The sequence below is a fragment of the Sturnira hondurensis genome, unplaced genomic scaffold (genome assembly GCF_014824575.4).
Source record: "Sturnira hondurensis isolate 20B ecotype Veracruz unplaced genomic scaffold, ASM1482457v3 Scaffold0003693, whole genome shotgun sequence".
Classification (NCBI taxonomy): Eukaryota; Metazoa; Chordata; class Mammalia; order Chiroptera; family Phyllostomidae; genus Sturnira; species Sturnira hondurensis.
This window is the reverse complement of record NW_028076324.1, coordinates 10,056,605-10,073,277: the sequence shown is the minus strand read 5'-3', so window position 1 is coordinate 10,073,277 and position 16,673 is coordinate 10,056,605. Positions and strand designations below refer to the sequence as shown.

The following is a 16,673-nucleotide window of genomic DNA, read 5'->3' as shown; positions in this document are numbered from 1 at the left end:
AGGTAGCTCAGTTGCTTGGAGTGCTGTCTCAGTGCGCCAAGGGTGCAGGTTCAATCTCTAGATAGGGCACATGGAAGAATCAACCAATTAATGTGTAAATAAGTGGAATAACAAATCAATGTTTCTCTTTATTTCTCTCTCTCTCTTTTTCTCTACCCCTCTCTTCCTCTCTCTCTAAAAAATTCAGTAATAGATTGAAAGATATAAACAGGCTGAAAATGAAAGAATGGAAAAGGTATAACACGTAAACAGCAAACTAAGAAAGCTGGACTGGTTATAACACTTTAACACAAAAGTGTTAGTAAAGTTAAAATGGACATTAAATAATAATAAAAGGGCCAATCCATCAGGAAAATATATAACAATTAGAAACATATATGCACCTAATAACAAAGGTCTAAACACACGAAGCATAAACAGACAAATGAAGGAAGAAATAGACAATTCAAAAATAAGAGTTTGAGACAGCTATACTCCAATTTCAATGATGGAGAAAACAACGAGGCAGAAGATCAGTAAAAAAGAAGACAAACAGCACTATAAGACAAGAGACATCTACAGAAAACCCCACCTTTTAATTTCCTTAACAAAGGAAATTAAACTTTCTTCTCAGTATATATGAAATCTTCTCCAGAATGAACCACATTTTAAGCTATAAAACAACCCTCACTGCATGAAAAAGAATTAAAATCACACAAAAGTAGGTTCTCTGACCACAATGGAAATCAGAAATCAGTAACAGAAAAATGCTCTTTCTGAAAGACTAAATTTGGGGATTCAAAAATATGTGGAAATTAAACAACAAACTCCTAAACAACCAAATTCAAAATGAAAATCCAAGTAAGGAGGGCACAACAAACCAGAACTTACAGAAACAGCTACAGCAGCACTTAAAGGGGAATTTACAGCTGCCTATATTTAAAAAAAGAAGGTCTCAACTCCATGTTTCAAACATCCACCTTAAGACATTGGAAGAAGAAGGCAAACTGAACTAAAGCCAAAAAAAGAAATAATAAAGATTAGAGCTGAAGTTAAAATAGAAAATAGAGAAAATCAACTAAACCAAAAGTTGGTTCTTTGAAAAGATCAACAAAATTGACAAACCTTGAGGTTGAATGATCAAGAAAAAAAGACTCAAATTTAAAATCAGGAGTGAAAGGTGGGGCGTTAATACCACTGCTCACCTTCCATAAATAAAAGGGGTTATGAAATAATGTTGATGTGGAAACTCCTGTGCTGTAAAAGGGAATGGACTGTTGGTAAAACACAGCGGGGACGGATCTCAAAAGAGAAAAGCCGCTCCCCCAAGGTTACACATGATGTAGGGTCCCCAACATCCTCAAAATGATTAGATCATAGAGACAAGAACAGACAAGTTGTTGCCAGAGGCTGGAGGTGGGAAGTGGGGGTGACTTTAGAGGAGAGGGAGCATGAAGGACTTTGTTCATGCCAAAGGCACAGTTCTGTATGGTGACTGTGACAGTAGCTACGCAAATCTATGCAGGAGATAAGATGTCACAAAGGCATACAGAAAAATGAGTGTACGATAAAAATAGTGAAACCTTAGCGAGGCTGCAGTATGTGACCAAGTCAATTTCCTAGTTTTGACAGTGGACGGTGGGGATGAAGTGGTGAGTCTGGAGACTGAAACCAGCTGTTCCTACCTGGGAGTCAGAACTGATTCTTCTTTCCCTCACGTCCAATCTACTCATGAGGCCTAGCAGGTCTGCTACCTCTAAACTCCATCCCAAGTCCAGCCCTGCTCACCCTTACTCCAGACTAAGCCATGGTCATGGGGTCACGACTCCCCTGGATGATGGCTGGAGTTTCCTCCCTGCTTTTACTCCCTACAGCCACCAAAGCAATCTTTTGAAACATAAATCTCCGACATCATTGCCACTTCCCAAGGCTTCCCCCTGCCTCACTACAGCCTAGGTGCAGGACCCACTCAGTTTGGCCTCTGTGAGCCCCGGGACTACTGCTCCCTCCTGCTAACTCATCACACTTCAGCCACACCAGACTCCTTCTCCTTCTCAAACACGCCAAGCTCATTTCTACCTTGGGACCTTTGCAACTATTGTTTGTTCTTCCCCATGGGGTTTCATGTCCCAGATCTTCTCACGGCTAGCACCTTCAAGTCATTCATTCATATCTCTGCCCAAGTGTCACCTGGGAGTGGCCTTCACTGTCCACCCAGTCTAAAGAAGCATCACTCCTAAAGTTCTGCAATCAAATCTCTCTCTTGTCTTCATCACATAGTGGCCATTGTTTATTGCTGGCTACTTGGCACCTAGCTTGGCACAATAAACATGAAGCCATCTAACTACAGGCTCCTGATTGTACTACATGGGGGGTGTAGTACACCTTTGTCTTCTGCGTAGTTGGGGCTGGTGGAGTCAGCCAGCTGTAACAATGCCACTGAAACTTCTACTTGGTAGTGGGGGGTTGGAGCTCCCATGCTGAGCACTGATGAATATACATGCTTCGTTTACTGAGCGCCATCGTCTGGCAAGGAAAGTACACAGGACACCAGGGCTCAAGGTACCTGTGCTGTTCTCCCCCAGTCAGTGGCAGTGACAGAATTTGGAATCTCAGGTCCTACTGTGAGCTGTGGCTCGAGACATCAAACCCAATGCTGCCTCATTATGAGGTCCAGAAGACCCCTTGGAAGCCACAGAAATGCTGGTCTCCCTAAAAGTTCCCTGGCCTTCCTGAGTGTCTTGGCTACTAGGGGTTCCTATACCTAGGGGGTGCTACAGGACCCCAGGACAGCCCTCCTTTCCAGGGAAGACTTTACCAAGTTCCACAGCCCTTACTGCTTCCCCACCAGCCTCACCGGCACCTCAGTGTGCAATGTCAGCATTTCAGGGACCAATCAGAGTGGAATAGGCCCTCTCTAAGCCAGTCAAGTCACTGTGGGGCTGCTCCAAAGCAAAGAGCTGAGGGCTCTGGCAGTTTTCTGAGACACCCACTCTTGCCAGGCCTCCTTCAGCCCCAACTCAAGTTAACCCCAGAGCCCAGCGCAGGCTCAGTGCCAAACCACTGACCTAGGAAAGAACATTCTCAGCTGACACTGCAGGCAGAAGAAGGGGAGTGTGGTGCTCGACCAGGCCCAGTCTCGCATGCACACTCACCTCTCACCTGCGCAGTGCACAGGGGGTCAAGGTCACTGAGCAATGCCCACTCTCTCACTCTTATCTAATCCTGACCACGGTGAGGCCCCAGCATTTCCAAGCACACAGCCTATGTAATAGGACCCCCTGCCAGTTGGTCACAGGACCACATCACTGGCCCCACAAGGGGTCCTCGCCTCTTCAATGACCACATCAGCTTCTCAGGGCAAAAAAAAAAAAAACATCCTGTCACTCCCAAACTGACCAGTGGACCCCAAGACCACAAAGAGGGACCCATATAAATTCCATATTGATTGCATACACACACCAGAAGCTTCCTAGGGACTATAGGTGGCCTCTATTGTTTTGCTTTTGCCTTGCTGTAACTGCTGACTTTCATATTGTGAAGACAGTTTTATAATGAAGCTCTCTCTAGGAGTCTCACTAGGGGAAGCAGCCATTGCAACTTGGCTGCTCACAAAGTTTTCAGGACTTCTTTTGGCAAAATAGCCAAATTAATCAACCCAGGAGACCTGGGACTTCAGGCAACAGGGGTGAGAACACTGAAGTAGCATCTCCAGGTATCTAATCTCATGGTGGCCACACCTAGGACACCTGAACCCAAGCCAGGACAGCTGAAAGATAGGAAACCTAACCCAGCCCTCTCACTGCCAAGAGTCAGTCTGCAATCCCACAGTCCCACCCCAGGCCTCACACAGGTGGGTCTGGGGCACCATTCACCCCAGGACCACAGCACTCTGGGCTGGTGGCTCCACGACAAACCCCAAGTTCCCTGGAAGGAAAAGCCTGAGGAGGCATTTAGAACAGGCTGCAGGGCTCTGAGTTCCAGTGGGGCTGCCTCCAGTCCAGCCTCCCCCAGGAATTCCATCCAGCTTCCTGGTCCATAAAACCCTGTCAACACCTCCTACCTGCCCCATTAAAATAAAGAAACTCCAAAAGAAAAACCAAGATGGCTTGGTTTATTTTCAAGATGGCTTCCAATAACTCTAATTGTTCCTTAATTCCTTCCCAGCAGAAATATGGAATAGCAGAACCAAAAACCATAGGCTGTTCTGGAATGGAAAGGGATTCTAGAAGCTTCTATTGCAACACCTTGATTCACAATCAAGGGAAGAACAGAAACCCAGAGGAAAAAAATCATTGCTGCAATCTACTGAAGGCTAGCTCTGAGCCAGGTGTGCTCAAAATCAGGACACCCTCTGTGGGGGGCCACCCTGAGCACTGCAGGAGGTTGAGCAGCATTCCCAACACCCATCCACTAGATGTCAGGAGTACTTCCTATGTCACAACCACAGATGTCCCCAGACAATGCCCAATATCCCCTGGGGCAGCATCGATGGGAACTACTTCCCTAAGGGATTTTCCCATGTTAACTCGTCAATCTCACACTTGAAGCAGAAACCTCCACCATCACCCAGGATAAGGATAAGGACCCAGACTTTCAGATAAGGACCCAGACTTTCAGAGGCAGTATCTGAGCCCAGGCCAGCCCAGTGCACAAGTACATAGCAGCCTTTGGCTGCCAACCCCACTCACCATCCTGCCTCGAGACCTCAGGCCATTTAAAACTGTCTGCAGCCCTGATGGGCTTGCGTCACTTGGTTAGGCATTGTCCCACAAAGCGAAAGACTGCCAGTTCAATGCCTGGTCAGGGCACAAAGAAGAAGCAACCAATGAACGCATAAATGGGTGGAGCAACAGATCAACTTTTCTCTTTCTCTCTCCTCTCTCTCAAAAAAACAATGACGAAAAAAACACATCTGCAGCTGTGGGATGTTATTTCCAAACTATGCTTGTACATGACTCTCTCCCCTGGGCTTTCCTATGGCCAAAGCAGCATTCCAAGTTCCCCCAATTCCCTTCATGGAAACATCTCAAATCCCAAGTTCACAGTCCCCAGTATGGCCAGCATCCATGCCACAGATGAACTGCAATGGGTTAGGCCCTCAGGACCCTCTGCCCTCACTGCCAGGACAAGGTTTCAAGCTCTCATCAAAGATGAGAGGCTGCATGCAAGGGACCACAGGAAAGACTGGGCCACAGCCATGGCCACCTAATCCTCTGTGGACTGGCCATCAAGCCCAACATCCGGGAGTGGCTTGGCCAGAGTCTCAAGAGCAGGGCTTTCAGCTTGTTCCCACTTCCGCACAGCACCCCCAACACAAGCCCTCCAGGAGTCAGCCCCTGCTCTCCCTGAGGTCAGCTGTGCTGTCCAAGCAGACCCATAGCCTCCTTCTCCTCTAAGCACCAGCTTCATTCCCACCTCCTCCTTGAAAGCCCCAGGGCCTCCCTCGCACCCCTCCAAAGGGGTCTCCAACAGCCACGCTCCACTATGGTGGGTCTCGACCTCCTTACTCACCGCTCACATGGCTGTAGCTGGTTTATACTGGGTCTGTCTCGTCTCCCCAGCCACAGGTTTACAGATACAGATGTTCTGAGGGGCTGGGAAGGGGCCAGCCTCCATGAAATGCCAGGCACTCCCATTTATAGCATCCCGGACCCCATCACAGCACTCAGTTCACCCAGACAAAAGTCTTCCCAAGGACCAGCCTGTGGAGGTCTACCACAGTAGTGCTGAGTGTGAAATACACCTGGAGGTCAAGTGTGAAACAGACAAAGAATGTCAGAATGTGAAATACACCAGGATGTCCAGTGTTAAATACACCAAGATGTCAAGTGTGAAATATAATTTTATATTGATTACATGTTGAAACAATGATATTTTGGATATTTGGGTTCAATAAAATACATTATTCAAATTAATTTTACTTGTTTTTACCTTTTCATGTGGTTACTAGAAAGTTTCAAATTACATATGGGGGCTGCCATGTGTGGATAGTGGACAGCGCTGCCTCGGCCATCAGTTTATACTGGTGCTGTGTTTTCTCCGGAGGTTTTTGTTTCTTCAGCTTTCACATTTAGGTCTGTGGTCATCTGGAGTTAGTGTCTGCATACAGCTCAAGGGAGGGGTCCAATTTTGTCATTTGACACTTAGTGTTCACACACATACCCCATGGCATCTTTTCAGTGCCACAAGCAGCTCCCTGACACTCAGGACACCCTGGGTCACCTGTACCCTCTGCCAGGAGGACTGTGAGTCACACACACACACACACACACACACACTCTCTTCCCCACAGGGAAAACACCAGCAAAGCAAGTGGGACAAATCACCTGGCACAGTGAGGGCACTGGCCTTGGAGGGAAGGGCACACCTGCCTATCCAGGGAAGGCGCATGCCAGGGCAGGAGCCACAGTCCACCTGCAGAACTGCTCGGTAGCTGGTGGGCTTCGTGGGGGCTCTGTGGGGACCATGGGGGGGTACTCAGAACTTGGCAGCTGCTTTCTTCTAAGAGATACTCACAACCTTGTCAGAGCCAAGATCAAACAGACCAGGAAAAAGAAGTGGCCTAGGGGAGGCAGCCCACTTTCAAACCTGCTGGCCAGACACAAGGCAGGGTGAGACTGAGGAGGATTCAAAGAGGAGGGTCTTCCTCTGAGCCACACAGAGCTCTCAGGGAGGTCCACTCAGAGCTCAGAGTGTGCATGGCCAACTAGGCTGGGAGGAATGACAGCAGCACCAGGGTGGACAGGAACCAGAACGCCCCTTCTGACCCTGGCCTTGGTAGATGCTGGTGTAGGGAGACCCTATGGGACACAAGACAATCCAGAGTGACAGGGCTGGGGCAACATGGAGTGGATACACAGAGGGCCAGTGGCTGCACTAAGAGGTCCCTCAGGGGACCCATCAGTGGCCCAGGCACAGCCCCACCCCCACCAGTGGAGCCTACCCAGCTTGGGCTGGAGGAAGAAGAGGGCAGAGATGTGAGGACTCACCACTGAACACTGGAGTCCATTACCTGCATGTACAAAGGACAGCATGGGCACCTCCTGCAGGTGAGCTGAGGCATCATGCCTGACATGCCAGACTTCCAGCCCCCTGGAAGCCCAACCCCAAACCTACAACCCATGCACCACAGGCTCCCTGATTCTTACCTCCCTCTGCTGACCCCTCCCTGCTTCAGCCCCCAAGATGTAGCCCCACAAAGGTCTTCTGTGCTGCCTCTGCCCAGGGGGTCAATGGGGTGAGCAATCTGCGCAGTTGAAGCTCTGACATCCACTACAGCGTGGATGGACCTCGACACACATGATGTTCAGTGAGAGATGCCAGACACAAAAGGCCTCATAGTATGTGATTCCATTTATGTGAAACGTCCAGAACAGGCAAATCAATGGAGACAGGAAGCAGGTTAGTGGTTGCCAGAGGCTGGGGGAGGGAGGTGGGGACTGATAGTTTAATAAGTATGGGGTTTCCTTTTGGAGTGACAAAAATGTTCTGGAATTAGATGGTGATGATGGCTTCACAACTCTGCAAATGTTCTAAAGACCACTGCATCAGCCACTTTTAAAAAATTAGAAGTCTAGTCAGCACACCAGAGTAAATCATCAGGCAGCTGTGACATGGCTCTCCCCAACGAATGGAATGACTTTGTTCTGCCTCATCAACCAGACTCTAAGTTCTTTGAGGGCAGATCTGTTGCCCCTGCTCCCCCTCAGAGGCTGGCACTGGGGGGGCCTATAGATACCCAAGAGACAGACAGGCCTCCTCCAGCTTCCTCTGCCTCCTCTTTGGTCTTCCACATGGGTCTCCCAGGTCATAGCCCCCAGTGTCCCCTCCAAGCGCCCTTCTTCCTCTGCACACCAGCTCACCACTATCTGTGGTGACAAGACTCAGCTCAAATGGCAACTCTCCTGCTGCCTCCCCAGTTACCACCTGAGCCACAAGTGCTGCCCCACCCCTATGCTTCCGCAGGCTTGATTTCCATCTCTCTTTGCAATTCTGCTCCATGTCCCACCCCCACGGGCCTCCACCTTTCCCTCTGCTTCCCCCAGTCCTGCTCTATCCATGGCTCCACAACCCTGTGGGCAGGAGATGCCATTCATCTGGCCATCACAAGCACCTGGCCATATGCACAAAGGCTCAACGACTGACACACTCAACTAGATAATGGCAGACACCCACGGCCAGACCAAAGGCTTTGGGGACATGTCCCATAGCTGTGTGTCAACTGCAATGCCACAGCCTAGCCGGAACCACAAAAATAAGCCACTGATCTCCAGAACCCTGCATGAGAGGCCTTCTTCCCTTCCCAATTGTCTATCTTCGCCTTGAGGTTGAGGTATGACATGCATGGGAATTTGCAGAGACTGAGTAACACATCACCAAGGCCACCCTGCCTGAGGTCCCTGCAAAAGTCAGCCTGAAACTGACCACGCCCACTTGCTTTAGCCCTGTTAACAGCTAATGAGCTCCATCTGTCCATCCAACAACCTGTCCCTCCTTCCATGAGGTCCAGTGAGAGCGCTGGACATGCCGAGGAGTCAGTTCCTCGATGAGCCACACTGCTCATCAGCTTGGATCAGGGCTCTGCTTTGCCTTTGGTGCAGGAAGAACAAGAAGAGGCCAAAACAGCCAAGAGCATTCTGTGGCTTCCACCTGCTGTAGTCCAGGAAGGCAGTGAAATGAGATGCCTTCTCTTTCAAAAAGGTGTCAAAAGAATTAGCTTTCTTTACCAACTTCTTACTCTTCCTCAGGGGGATGGAGCTTGAATAAAGCAATGAACCAAGAGTTTAAATTCTAGGGGCTTTACTCACAAGCCAACTAGAGATAGAGGGATTCATTCTCATTCTCTTTCTCTCTCTCTCTCTCTCTCTCTCTCTCTCTCGACTGATTCGTGGCCAAGATAATCAGATCCATGCAGCCACCAACCTAAGATAGGAAGCCTACTCTACCTAGGGTCAACCCTTTCTGACAGATGGAATTTTAAAAAGAGAACAGGGGAACAGTGGGAAAATGAAGGGGCCAGCAGCCACATTACGCAATCTCCCAGCTCAGCAGCCTAGCTGGGGTCCCCCACACATACTGTGGAGCTAAGGCAAGTTATCCCCTGCATTGACTCAGAGTACCCGGCTAGCAGATCTGTAGCTATCCCAGTACAGACAGGGCGCTGAGCATGCTGGGGTCCCAAGTTCTGGCTGAGCGCGCAGCCTGGTTCCACCCCACTTGTCTGCAGATCCCCAGCATGCTCCTGTTTTCAGGCTGTCACTGGGCCTGCTACAGGCTTAGGGCTGGCTCCTGCTCAAAGGAGGCCTCCTGATCCATCCTCTCGCTTCTTGTGCACAAAGAACAGTTCCGGATCCACTGCCAGCTCATTTTACATGAATCATTCCTCTCCACGTTCTCTCCCCCGAGACTGGAGGCAACAGCCATGAAACCATGAAGGCAGGCTCACCTCCACCCCTACCTTCCCAGAAGGCAAGCGGCGTTTGGGTCCAAATGTAAATGTAGAAGGAAAATGGGTGCTGGGGACAAATGATGAGTGCCCACCCCTTTACAGCTTGCCATTCAAGCTCACCTGAGAACCCTAACTGCCATCACTGGTGCTGACCAATGGAGCCGAACGCCACACTGGTTATCATTGTTTTATGCCTGGAGACCTGTTCCATGCTGTGGCACTCAGTGGCGCATGTTCTGATTGTTATTCTTTGCCCACTGAAAAAAACATACTCATGGCCTCTACCCCAGAGTCACAGACCAAAAGGCACAGCTCACACATGGGGAAAAGACAGCTTAATGCAAACTTTTCAGTAGCCCCTTATGCCCACTAGAACCACTGACAAGAGGGGTGGGGAGGGAGAGGTGGAGATGGAGAGGCAGAGGAAAACCAAGGCAAACCAAAAAATAAAAATAAAAAATAAAGACAAGTAACTTTGTTAAGCCAAGTTGAGTAGCCCTCTCCAGGTTGTTTATTGCAATCAACTAAAGAAGGCGTAACTGTAAATTAACAGTGCGCCTCCCTGACAAGTCAGAACACTCCCAGGGCAGTACCAAACCTGAGATGCTAAAGATCTGCTTGACTCAAAAATCATTCTCAGCCAGTCTTCCCTCCCAAAAGTGGAAGTAGGGGAGTGAGGCCAAGGAAGTAGGGGTGGTACTGTCACCTCGCACCCAGCACGGCCATCCCACAGCCACCTCATTGTCTACTAACCCTGCAAAGCTCAAATGTCACTCACACAAAAGCTACTTCTTCATGAGTATTCCGTGCAAAAAACCACCTCCCAGGACTACAATTACCCCTTCCGCCGGGGCCATTGGTATTGGTAAAGCAGATGGGTCAGATGCTTACAAAACCGAATGATTGGGAAACAGTCTTCCTTTTAAACCCTCAGCTTCTGCCAGGCCAAAACAAACTCTTTACAGCCAGATAGACTCCTTACTGATCTTCTGATGGGGTACAATGCAAAAAAATGAAAAAAGCATCACGAACAGCAAAGTTTTTGACCATTAACGTCAACACTTTCACTTTTCTCCTTTATTATGAAGTTTTTTTTGGTAGATGGAGTCATAACATTCTTACATCTCCTACACTTTTAATTCACCTTGAAACAACCCACAACCCATTTTTTAAAGTACAGATTATATACAGGAACAAGTATGAAAGACACATGGATAAAAACTAGTGGGGGTGGAAATGGGAGGGAAGGGGCAAGCTGGGATGGGAGTAAAAGACAGAAAACTGTACTTGAACAACAATTAAAATTTAAAATTTTTTTTTAAAGTACAGACTATGACTCTAACTGCTTTGACGTAAGAGCCTTGGCTGGGTAGCTCAGTTGGTTGGAGCATCATCCAAATATGCCAGGGTTGTGGGTTCGGTCCCTGGTCAGGGCACATTACAAGAGTCAACTAATGAATGCAAAAGAAAGGGGAACAAAAAAATTGATGTTTCTCTCTCTCCCCTGCCCCTCCGACCTCAGTCTCTCTAAAGAGCAATTTAAAAAATGCTTTGAAGTAAGAAAGATGGACGTTCGTTCATGTAACACAAGTGTTTACTGAACATTTACTGTGTGCCAGGGACTGCCCGAGGTGCTGGGGAGACATGCAGCATCCAAGACAGACATCATTTCTATAGCATGGACCTCACAGCCTTAGCAACTGTGGCAGTGAGTCAAACCTAGCCTACTGCCTGGTTTTTTTTAAATATTTTATTTATTTATCTTTAGAGGGGAAGGGAAGGAGAGAGGGAGAGAAATATCAATGTATGGTTGCCTCTGCCGAGGAAACACAATGTATTGTGTGTTGTTTTTGTATAGCTTACAAGCTAAGAATGGTTTTGATATTTTTAATGGTTGGGTGGGGGGAAAAATCAAAGAAAAATAGTTCATGGTATGTAAAAAGTATATGAAATTCACATTTCCGTATCCATAAGTAAAGTTTTTTTAAATATTTTATTTATTTATCTTTAGAGGGGAAGGGAAGGAGAGAGGGAGAGAAATATCAATGTATGGTTGCCTCTGCCAAGGACACACAATGTATTGTATATCCCCTGCTGGGAACTGGCCTGCAACCCAGGCATGCGCCCTGACTGGGAATCGAACCGGGATCCTCTGGTTCGCAGGCCCGTGCTCAATCCACTGAGCCATACCAGCCAGGGCCGTAAGTAAAGTTTTATTGGAACACCCACACACCCACTCATCTCTGTATATTTTTTAGCTTTTTTAAAAAAGATTTTATTTATTTATTTTTAGACCAAGGAAAAGGGAAGGAGAAAGAGAGAGAGAAACATCAATGTGTGGTTCCCTCTCCCATGCCCCCTACAGGGGAGCTGGTGGGCAACCCAGGCACGTGCCCTGACTGGAAATCAACTGGCGACCCTTTGGTTCACAGTCCGTGCTCAATCCACTGAGCCACACCAGCCAGGGCTTCATCTCTGTACTTCTGTGCTACAATGGCAGAGTGTAACAGTCAGAACAGAAGCCACCTCACCTGCAAAGATGAAAATACTCTCTGACCCTTTACAGAAAAAGGTCTCCCTTGTGAATGAGACAGACAACAAACACATAAACAGATTAAGATGCATTGCTGGTACTACTGAATGCAAAGAAGAAAAGGCAGGGTAGGAGAGAGGGTGGTTGGAAGGGTAAACTTAGGCAGTGTAGTCAGGAATGGCCTGTGAGCAGAGACCTAAAAGATAAAGAGCCAGCTGAGTAGAAATGGCAGAAGCAGCAGCAAGTGCAAAAGCCCCCAGGGAGGGAAGAGTGGGCAGGTAAAAGCTGGTTAGACTGAAGGCCTGCAGGCACAGGAACAGAGAGTGGTAGGACAGTGAGAGAGGAGAGGACCACAGAGCAAAGAGCAGGGAGGTTATGGGAAGGGGTCTGAAATGTTTTCCAAGGACAAGAGGAGCCACTGGAGGTTCCTGAACACAGGAAAGGCTATTTTTAAAGGTTTTTAAGCTCCCTGAGTGAGCAGGCATGAAAAAAGACAAGTCAGGATATCTTATCCAACCAACAAGATGTTCCCAGCACAGCCAAGTCAAAGCAGGGAGTAAACTCAAAAACCAATTTACCCACAACAAAATCAATTCATTGATCCACTCAGGCCTTAGTAATTGAAGAGATAACAAACTTTTTTAAAACCATCAAGGCTAAATTCACTTTATTTTGTCAAAGTTTCTGCAACTGGTACATTAACAGTCCAATGACTTCACAGGAAGAGGCAAAGATTGTCCAGGAAGAGGCAAAGATTAAAGAAATACATTACCTTCAAGTCCAGAACAACTGTTACGCAGATTGACAGGAAGGGATAAGGTGGCCAAAAGGGTGTGAAAGCCTAGGTGGGGGACCCGTGGGTTCCTGGAAGCCAAGAACAGTTGGGGAAACCCCAGTACCATGGACTGGGTCATGGACAGGCAGCAAGACTCAGGTGGCTTGGGTGTGTCTGCAAACTTCTCTCCTGGGGGGTAGGGGAATGAAAGACGCAGGCTGGGAAGGGCAGGGGAAAGTCAGAGTGACAGTCAGGAAGAACCTGGACAGCCAGGCCCAGGAGCATGGGCTGGACACAATTTGCAAATACAATACAAGCGTCTTCCTATTAAAGATTAGAAGGGAGGAAGGGGGAAAAGGGAACTAGAACTTGAGGTATATTGGGGACATAGCCAAACATCAGGCTGCTGCAGTGTTAAAGGTTAAGTGAAAGGGTCTCACCTGTGGTATGACTCCATGGGACACTGGGCAATGTCTGGGGCAATGCAGTTTTGGGCTGGGGCCAGGGATGCTGCTCAACACAGTGCCCAGGTCAGCCCCACACTGAGAACAATCCCCCCTCAGTGTGGCCAGGGCAGAGGGGCAGAACCAGACAGGATCTCAGCAGTAGCATACCAGCTCAGGGTTCACAGCTCCCTGGCAAAGCACTTCAGAGCCTTTCATCCCCTTTGGTCCTCACAATTACTGGGGCTGAGTGTACCTTATACCCACATTACAAATGAGGAAAGTGAGGGCCCTAGACATGAAGTGACCTGCCCCAGAGAAGTGATTTGAACACAGGTCCTGAGACTCAGAAGCCTATGTGGGGGATGAAGAGGAAGACAGGAAGCCGAGAGCACTGCCAAGAACAGCAGGTCAGAATGGAGTCCAGGTTCAGCCCCTGTCATCGTCTATCTGGCATCCTTGGCCAGAAGCAGAGGCACTGGCGGGTGGAGGAGGGCAGGTAAGAGCTGTGGCCCTGGAAGGGCAGAGCCAGGAACCCCAGTGAGGTACAGCAGTGACCCAGCACGCATACAGAACCCTCACGGTCCTGCCATCTGCCCACAGTTCATTTACTCTCCACACCCCAACCACACTTGGGAAGGTTACTGACTGCCCCATTTTGTTAAGAAAGTGACTGGTCCAAGGTCACTTTCCTAAGAAAAAAAGCTCTAAACTCTGCACTGAGGCTCTGCATACAGATCCCATGAAGCAAGCCAATCAGAAATGCTCATTTGCCCACCCCATGGTCCCCTCCTCCATCCATCACATATCACCTCATCCTGCCTGCTCCATGAGCCAGCCCTGAGGACACGGGGCTCCACACCATCATCATAACTGTGACCACACCCCCTCTTGACCTACCTAGATCTGAAACCCACTTAAAGTCAGGGACTCCCCAAAACCTGTCTCAGCACTCAAACATCCCCAATGCCCTTCACAGGTGTCAGAGGGCTCTGATAGTAACAGATGGGCTCTCCAGGGCAGAGGCTCTGAAGAGCCAGCCAGCCAGCAGAAAAGGGTGGAGCATAAGAAACCAGCAGAGGAGGAAGAGCTTCGGGATCAAGTATAGGCAGCGTGGAGGGGGTTGGGGGAGGATGGAAGGACACAGAGGGCCACTAACTGCCCCAGGGGCTCCCGCAGGAAGGCACAGGGACTGAGGGAGGATCTTTTCTAGGAAACTGAAAAGTAGAACAAAGGCGGGGTGGGGTCCCATCCACAATAACTTTAAGCTCTAACATTTAATTACTCCCTAGCAGCCCACTCTCCAAAGAGGCAAGGATTTAAAAATGCAAGTCAATTGTTACTAAGATCTGTATACATTTCAAGTCTTGACAATGACACACATGCACACACTCACAAAGCACCTGACACAGTAGTCACTTGCGTACCCAGTGAAATACCTGGGATGGGAGCATTTGCCTAACCACACCTCTACCACCCCCTTGCCCTCCTCCCAAGTGACCTCCCCCAGGGGAGGGTAGTCTGACCCTCAGGATGTCTCCTGCACCCTGCACAGGCAGCAGCAAAATCTGTCAAGCATCCAATCAGAAGCATAGGAAGAGGGCCAGTGAGTTTCAGAAACCCTCTACTCATATAATCACAAGTTGACTCCACGACTTTTACACTCTGTCCTTTGGGTTCCACAAGACAAACTGCAAAGACAAGAGAAGCTGCCCACTGCTTTTGCAAAGGTGGCAAAAGAAGGCTAACCAGTGTGAGTTGACAAACCGTCCCCATGTCTCAGAAGGAAGCTATTATTTGAGAATCAGAGGGAGTCATTAGCTCTCGCATGGAGTCGAAGGTGATAAAAGCCCACAGGAGTCATCTAATCAGCCTGTTTTAGGGGCTTTCTCCAACCTGGGGGCAGCCAAATAAATGGCTGTTAAGGCAGGCATCATCAGACCTTAAGACAGTGCCAGCACCCAGTGGGACCCAAAGGAGCTTGCTAAATAAATGCCATTGACAGAAACACATGGAAAAGGACACAGTCTTTACAAATAACAGAATCTTAGGCTCCAGCGAACAGACTCGGGGAAAACAGTTCCCCAGGTGCACCTGAATTATTAAAACAAAAGGATCCTCCTCGGAAAAAACAGATGGGACACACCAAGGTGCAGTCCACGCCTCCCCTGCCTCCAGGAAAAGAAAAAAATCCCCTGCAAAACCTTCCACCTTGTCCAGGTGGATGTGTACCCCAATACCCCCGGTGCCATCGCACCCACCGAGCACATACCCGGGACCTTCAATAACCCACGACAGGTCTCTTTCAGAATGAATCCATCCCCAGCTCCCGCGGGGGTGGCTTGGACAGCCCCAGGGGTTCGTTGCAGGACCGATTCCACAATTTATTGCTACAGAGAAAGGGGGGTGCTTCGAGATGGCGATGGAGCTGGGAGGGGGAGGGACTTGGGGGACGCGTCTGGAATCTGTGATGTGCATATCAAGTGAACACATTTTTTTTAAATAAAAAATACAGATTGCATGCTTCTTTTAGGGGGGCTCACAGAGATGGGAGGTAAGTTTGGAAGCCGCGATGGCACTGCAGGATGACTCGGGAGGGTAGTGGGATGCAATGGTGGGTATTTCGGGGGGCGCCCCTGGGAAGCGCCCAGTTAACCCCACCGTGCCCAAAGGGCCGGAAATACAGGAGGGTTCCACCCAGGGCCTGGGCTCTCTCTACTATAATTATTATTCTTTTAATTATTAAGATTGCCGTGAATAATAGAAGGGCTCAGCCGAACAGAGCCAAGCCGGGCCACCCACGCTGTCATCTTTTGTGCGGGGCCGGCGGAGACGCCCCGGCCCAGCCCCCGCGCGCCCCAACCCCAAGCAGGGCGCCCCCGCCTCCCGCCCCTGGCCTCGCCATTGTCCGGCCGCACCGCCCCCGCCCTAGGCCCAGCAGGCGCCCCGGGCCAAGCAGTTAACGCCCCCAACCTCCTCGCGGGCCGGGACAAAGCAGGCGACCGCGGCCAGAGCAGGCCTCACCCGAGGCCTGGGCCTCGAGTCCCGGGCGCCCGCCCGCCCACAGCCCCCGGCGTGGCGCGGGGCGGCCGGGACGGCGAGGCCCGCGCTCCGATACGGCGGCCACCTCCCGCGGGCTCACCTGAGGCAGCGCGCGCGGCCCGATCCGGAGCAGCGGCGCGCGTCCCCCCGCCCTCAGCGTCGCACCTCCAGGTACCGCTCGGGCCGGGCCCCGCTCGGTCTCTAGCGGCCGAGCCCTCCGCGAGCGCCCCGGGCGGGGCTTATGAGGACGCGCTCCAGCCCCGCCCCGACTGCCATTGGCCCCTGAGCCCACGCCCGCGCGTCCATTGGCTGCGGCTGACAGCTCCGCCCCTCCCCTCCGCCAGGACGATCAACACCGCACGGGCCGCCTCCAGCGAGCCTGGATTGGGCGGGTGCAGGCGCCGGGTTCACCTCTCCATTGGCCATCAGGCGAGGACACGCCGGCGCCTA

General features: G+C 50.0%; 1 protein-coding gene across 2 annotated transcripts in view; it reads right to left on the bottom strand.

The window, feature by feature from the left end:
- KDM4B (lysine demethylase 4B) overlaps positions 1–16,439 on the bottom strand; it is a 126,525-nt gene extending 110,086 nt beyond the window's left edge. For both annotated transcript variants that reach the window (XM_037042630.1, XM_037042631.1), the window contains exon 1: positions 16,324–16,439. The gene's annotated coding sequence lies outside the window, so the exon portion shown is untranslated. The remainder of the gene's footprint in view (positions 1–16,323) is intronic.
- Between the last annotated feature and the right edge of the window lie 234 nt (positions 16,440–16,673).